Source organism: Dipteris shenzhenensis, chromosome 23 (assembly GCF_047967505.1).
Source record: "Dipteris shenzhenensis isolate YYH24624 ecotype China chromosome 23, Dip_SZ_1.0, whole genome shotgun sequence".
NCBI classification, from domain to species: Eukaryota; Viridiplantae; Streptophyta; class Polypodiopsida; order Gleicheniales; family Dipteridaceae; genus Dipteris; species Dipteris shenzhenensis.
In genome coordinates, this window is record NC_141618.1 from 8,245,311 (window position 1) to 8,251,370 (window position 6,060).

Consider the following 6,060-nt stretch of genomic DNA (forward strand, 5'->3'; position numbering starts at 1 on the left):
ATGTTTGGCTAATTAACAGTGCAATTTTGCACTTGTATAAGGAAGTAGAAGATTAAGAAGTTGGTAACACAATCCCTATTAGTATAACATATGAGATTTGAGTTGATTTCTCATCTTAAATGTACCAAATAAGGAAATGACTAGGTTTCTTTCCATGGAGCCATTGCTTTCTAAGCAATCAATTATTGAAGCTCTTTCCTTATCCATCAAATTTGATGTTTCATTTGTACACAATTTGAAATAAAATGAAGGCTAAAGTCATTTTAATAAAAAACGCCAATTGCTCTTTTAGCATACTTGTAAGTGAATGACATTTACGAGAAGGATATAACGAAATCTAATGCTTTAATTACATGTACCTATAAAGTTGGGGAAAGAGGGGAAGGAGGGGGGTAACGCCATGTGCGCACAACTTTTGTCATAAAAAGGACAAGGTATTCAAGAGGGAAGGTGAGAGACTTTGAAAGAAAGGTGTGTAACTAGTAGTAAAGGAAGGTTATAGGAATATAATGGGAAAGATGGGTTAGAAGTAAAGGTAGGGGTAGATGAGACAAGTGAAGAGGGGAACATCATGTATGGTAGAGATGGAAGTCATGATGTCCTATTGTCATATAAAAAGGAAAGAAGTTTGCATGTGAAACACATCAATATCAAAAATATAACAAATTAGTGCTCAAACATGAGGTGATCATCTTTCTCAACCATTGTGTATAACTTGGCATCACTTTGCAATGGAGCAAGGTCATGTTTGCAAAATCAAGAGATTGATCAAAGGTGCATGTGTTTTGAGCTTCCCATATCCTTTGAAGAATCACAACTTTGAAATTACCATGAAAGGTGGACAAGAAATCTCTCTATGCTTCACTTTGCAATGGAGCAAGGTAATGTTTGCAAAATCAAGAGATTGATCAAAGGTGCATGTGTTTTGAGCTTCCCATATCCTTTGAAGAATCACAACTTTGAAATTATCATGAAAGGTGGACAAGAAATCTCTCTAGTTCCCGTTCCCACCAGGTAGAACATGGGTATACATGATAAGAGCTTAAAATTTTTAATGGACACACACACATACAGCTTAATGTTTTTAATGGACACACACACATACATGCCACACACAATTAATTAGAGAGTAGAGTGAGAAAACACATCAATTGAGCAGGTACAAAGTACTAGGGCTGTGTGTAGGTGAGTGTGTGTGTGCAAGACAGAGGGGAGTTGGAATACATCCAAGTAGAAAGAAAGAGGGGCAAGTTAGGAGCTAAGTAGGAACGTCACAGCAAAAAAGTGTGCAAAAAAAGGCGGGCAGGACAGTTGCTCTAGGAACAAAAAAGAAGAAGCGTTACAAAGAGCTCATCTTCTTCTTCTTTCATCACTTTTTTGGAGCCGTTGTGGGAGCCCGCGCTGCAACGGTAAATAACCATCATCACGCAGATGCACCGCCGCCGTGGCAGTCAGATCCGTTGCCACGAAGGGTGCCACGTGGGATGGCACCCCTGTACCCTTTCCCGTTGTCCGAGAGATGCTTCTGCACACACTCTCTCTCTACGGCCTTTTCTCTCTCTTCCCGTGGAGCCTTTATATCATATCGTCCACTATTACTTTTCCCAATTCGCCATACAACTCCACTACTGTCCTCCGTCCCCCTCTTTTCTGAGGAGCTTCCAGACCCTTCTCTAACGCAACCTTCGCTTCGCTTCCCAGCCCAGCTTCCATGGCTTGCTTCGCTTCCTCGCTCCTCTTCCTTGTCTCTGTCTCCTTCTTCTTCTTCCTCACCCCCGCCCATTCGGCCAACTATACCGTCGGCGGCCGCTCCGGCTGGACCACGCCTTCTCGTGCTAAGGTCGACTATCCCCAGTGGGCCGCTAGTATCCCCTTCCAACTCGGGGACTCCCTCGGTAAGTCCCAGTATTCTCCCTCCTGTGCACGCTAGCGTCTTCACTGCACATCCATTCTGCTGTCTGCGATCAGAGAGATCGCCCTTCCAGCATTCTCCACACCCGGTTCTACTCTCGCGTTGCGGGCTTTCAACCTTCTTCTGGAGTTGACTGTGAACATCTTTGAGGGAGATCTAGGCTGCTGTCTCCGTGATTCGGGGCCTCCAACGTCATAGCTTCTCTTGATCGACTGTTACTGGCGAATATCCACATCATAGCTTCTCTTTGATCTATTGTTCCAAGAGCGCTAAAATGTCCTATTGCTTTCTTGCAGAATTCGACTATGTACCGAAAGCCCACACGGTCCTGGAAGTGACTCGAACAAACTTCAGATATTGCAACACCTCGGACCCTCTAGCTTCTTATGACGATGGAAAGACCGTGATCGTGTTCACCAAGCCTGGTTCCTACTATTTCATTGATGGCGTGGGCGATCATTGCAAGGAGGGCCAAAAGTTTCAAGTGAAGGTGGCTGGCGGAAGCGGTGTCTCCAGTTCCCCAGCAGTTGGTTTTGAGCCTGCAATGGCTCCAGCTCCTGAGCCTAGCAGCCAAGCCATGCCTCCAGCAGTAGCTGTAGCTTCCAATCTTCAAACATCTTTGGCAATGGTAGCGAGCTTTGTGTGCCTAACGGCGGCCTTGAGCAAGTGGCATTAGGTACAGGACACATTCGAAAGCCTGACATATTCTTTTGCATGAGGGTTGCCAGAGGATTCGTTTTTTTGAAGCCGATAAACATGGCGTACGTCTCTGTACAGCCATAGCCATGTCTGCAGTACCTTTTGCGTAGCTTTGTGTATTCTTTAGAAGGACTCGGATTACAATTTTTTTTCTCACAATTATATATTGCTATTCGATTTTTCATATTTTACTCATGATCCTGAGTGCGGTAATGTATTCTGTTAAATCGTGGATATATCTGCTTAAATCGTGGAACCATTGGTATTTACAACAGAGATATCTTTACGTTGTACGGTTATACATGAAACAGCCGACTTTATTTGCCTAATTGGGAGAATGTAATGGAATAGAAATGAGGAAGCTTCTTTCAAAAATCGAAATTTTATCGTGCCTAGAGGGCAGGGTTTTTTCGAGGGCTGCTCAAAAGAGGAAGTTGCCAAGCTAGCTTGGTGGGGATCTCCAAAGAAGAAGTTGCCTTTGGGGGTGCTTAAAAGAGGAAGTTGCATTCAATCAACCAAATTTTGATCCTAATGCTTGAGAGAGGAAGTTGCTTTCAATCAATCTAAATTTGAGCGAAATGTTGGAGAGAGGGAGTTGTGCAACTTTAATCAATCTTCTAAGTTCACGCCTTTAATGATAGCTTGTTGGAAATCTCAAGTAATCATGCACTGAAGGTGTGTGCAGAAGAGAGTTCCTTTCGATCAATTAAAATTTAAGCCTAATGCTTAAAGAGAAAATTTGGCCTCAATCAATCAAAGTTCTAGCCTAATGCTAGTTAGCTTTGCAAGCGGATTCTCAAAACAGCTTCGAAATGTCCCATGAATCAAAATTTCAGCCTAATATTGGCTTGAAAGGTGCCTAAAAGTCCGAGAGTGTAATAGCACTTGGTGCGGCGGGGAGGGGGGGCGCTCAATAGAGGAAGTTGCCTTTAATTAAGGGAAATTTGAGCCTAATGTTGGCTTGAAAGTTGCCTTATAGTTCGAGAGCCTAATAACGCTTGGTGTAGGGGGGAGGGGGGGCACTCAAAAGAGGAAGTTGCCAAGCTAGCTTGGTCGAGATCTCCAAAGAAGAAATTTCCTTCGGGGGTGTGAGGAAGTTGCATTCAATCAACCAAAATTTAAGCCTACACGAGAGAGTTGCTTTTCAATCAATCTAAATTTGAGCCTAATGTTGGTGAGAGGGAGTTGTGCCTTAAATGCTAGCTTGTTGGAAATCTCTAAATAATCATGCACTGAAGGTGTGTTCAGAATAGGCAACTTTGCTTTCGATGAAACAAAATTTAAGCCTAATGCTTAAAGAGAAAATTTGGCCTCAATAATCTAAGTTCTAGCCTAATGCTAGCTAGCTTTGCAGAAATCTCTAAATAGTCATGCGGGGGAGAGGGGGGGGGGGGGGGGTGGATTCTCAAAAGAGCTTCGAAGTGTCCCATGAATCAAAATTTGAGCCCAATGTTGGCTAGAAAGTTGCCTGAAAGTTCGAGAGCCTAATGGTACGGCGGGGGAGAGGGGGGGGGGGGGGTGGATTCTCAAAAGAGCTTCGAAGTGTCCCATGAATCAAAATTTGAGCCTAATGTTGGCTAGAAAGTTGCCTTAAAGTTCGAGAGCCTAATAGCGCTTGGTACGGCGGGGAGGGGGGGCGCTCAAAAGAGAGAGTTGCATTCAATCAACCAAAATGGGGGGGGTGGATTCTCAAAAGAGCTTCGAAGTGTCCCATGAATCAAAATTTGAGCCTAATTTTGGCTAGAAATTTGCCTTAAAGTTCGAGAGCCTAATAGCGCTTGGTACGGCGGGGAGGGGGGGCGCTCAAAAGAGAGAGTTGCATTCAATCAACCAAAATTTGAGCCTAATACTCGAGAGATTGCTTTTCAATCAACCAAAATTTGAGCCTAATACTCGAGAGATTGCTTTTCAATCAATCTAAATTTGAGCCTAATGTTGGAGAGAGGGAGTTGTGCGACTTCAATATTGCAATCTAAGTTCTTGAGCCTTTAATGCTAGATTGTTGGAAATCTCTAAATAATCATGCACTGAAGGTGTGTTCAGAATAGGCAACTTTGCTTTCGATGAAACAAAATTTAAGCCTAATGCTTAAAGAGAAAATTTGGCCTCAATAATCTAAGTTCTAGCCTAATGCTAGCTAGCTTTGCAGAAATCTCTAAATAATCATGCGGGGGAGAGGGGGGGGGTGGATTCTCAAAAGAGCTTCGAAGTGTCCCATGAATCAAAATTTGAGCCTAATGTTGGCTAGAAAGTTGCCTTAAAGTTCGAGAGCCTAATAGCGCTTGGTACAGCGGGGGAGAGGGGGGGTGGATTCTCAAAAGAGCTTCGAAGTGTCCCATGAATCAAAATTTGAGCCTAATGTTGGCTAGAAAGTTGCCTTAAGTTCGAGAGCCTAATAGCGCTTGGTACGGCGGGGAGGGGGGGTGCTCAAAAGAGAAAGTTGCATTCAATCAACCAAAATTTGAGCCTAATACTCGAGAGATTGCTTTTCAATCAATCTAAATTTGAGCCTAATGTTGGAGAGAGGGAGTTGTGCAAACTTCAATCAATCTAAGTTCTTGAGCCTTTAATGCTAGATTGTTGGAAATCTCTAAATAATCATGCACTGAAGGTGTGTTCATCAGAAGAGGCAACTTTGCTTTCGATCAATCAAAATTTAAGCCTAATGCTTAAAGAGAAAATTTGGCCTCAATCAATCTAAGTTCTAGCCTAATGCTAGCTAGCTTTGCAGAAATCTCTAAATAATCATGCGAGGGAGGGGGGGGGTGGATTCTCAAAAGACCTTCGAAGTCCCATGAATCAAAATTTGAGCCTAATGTTGGCTAGAAAGTTGCCTTAATGTTTGAGAGCCTAATAGGGGCTTGGTACAGCGGGGAGGGGGGGCGCTCAAAAGAGGAAGTTGTCTTTAATCAAGCGAAATTTGAGCCTAATGTTGGCTAGAAAGTTGCCTTAAAGTTTAAGAGCCTAATAACGCTTGGTGCGGGGGGGAGGGGGGGCACTCAAAAGAGAAAGTTGTCTTTAATCAAGTGAAATTTGAGCCTAATGCAAGAAAGAGAGTTTGCCTTCAATCAATCTAAATACGAGCCTAATAATATTGGAGAGAGGAAGTTAATTGCGGGGGTGGATTCTCAAAAGAGCTTCGAAGTGTCCCATGAATCAAAATTTGAGCCTAATGTTGGCTAGAAAGTTCGCCTTAAAGTTTGAGAGCCTAATAGCGCTTGGTACGGCAGGGAGGGGGGGCACTCAAAAGAGGAAGTTGTCTTTAATCAAGCGAAATTTGAGCCTAATGTTGGCTAGAAAGTTGCCTTAAAGTTCGAGAGCCTAATAACGCTTGGTGCGGGGGGGAGGGGGGGCACTCAAAAGAGGAAGTTGTCTTTAATCAAGCGAAATTTGAGCCTAATGCAAGAAAGAGAGTTGCCTTCAATCAATCTAAATACGAGCCTAATAAT

The 6,060-nt window shown here is 43.3% G+C and overlaps 1 pseudogene across 1 annotated transcript; it reads left to right on the top strand.

Moving 5' to 3' along the window:
- Positions 1 to 1,601: 1,601 nt before the first annotated feature.
- LOC147886946 (mavicyanin pseudogene) lies at positions 1,602 to 2,588 on the top strand (annotated as a pseudogene). The gene is made up of 2 exons (XR_015543229.1): positions 1,602 to 1,895; positions 2,209 to 2,588. The product of XR_015543229.1 is annotated as a mavicyanin pseudogene (transcript).
- The last annotated feature ends 3,472 nt before the right edge of the window (positions 2,589 to 6,060 follow it).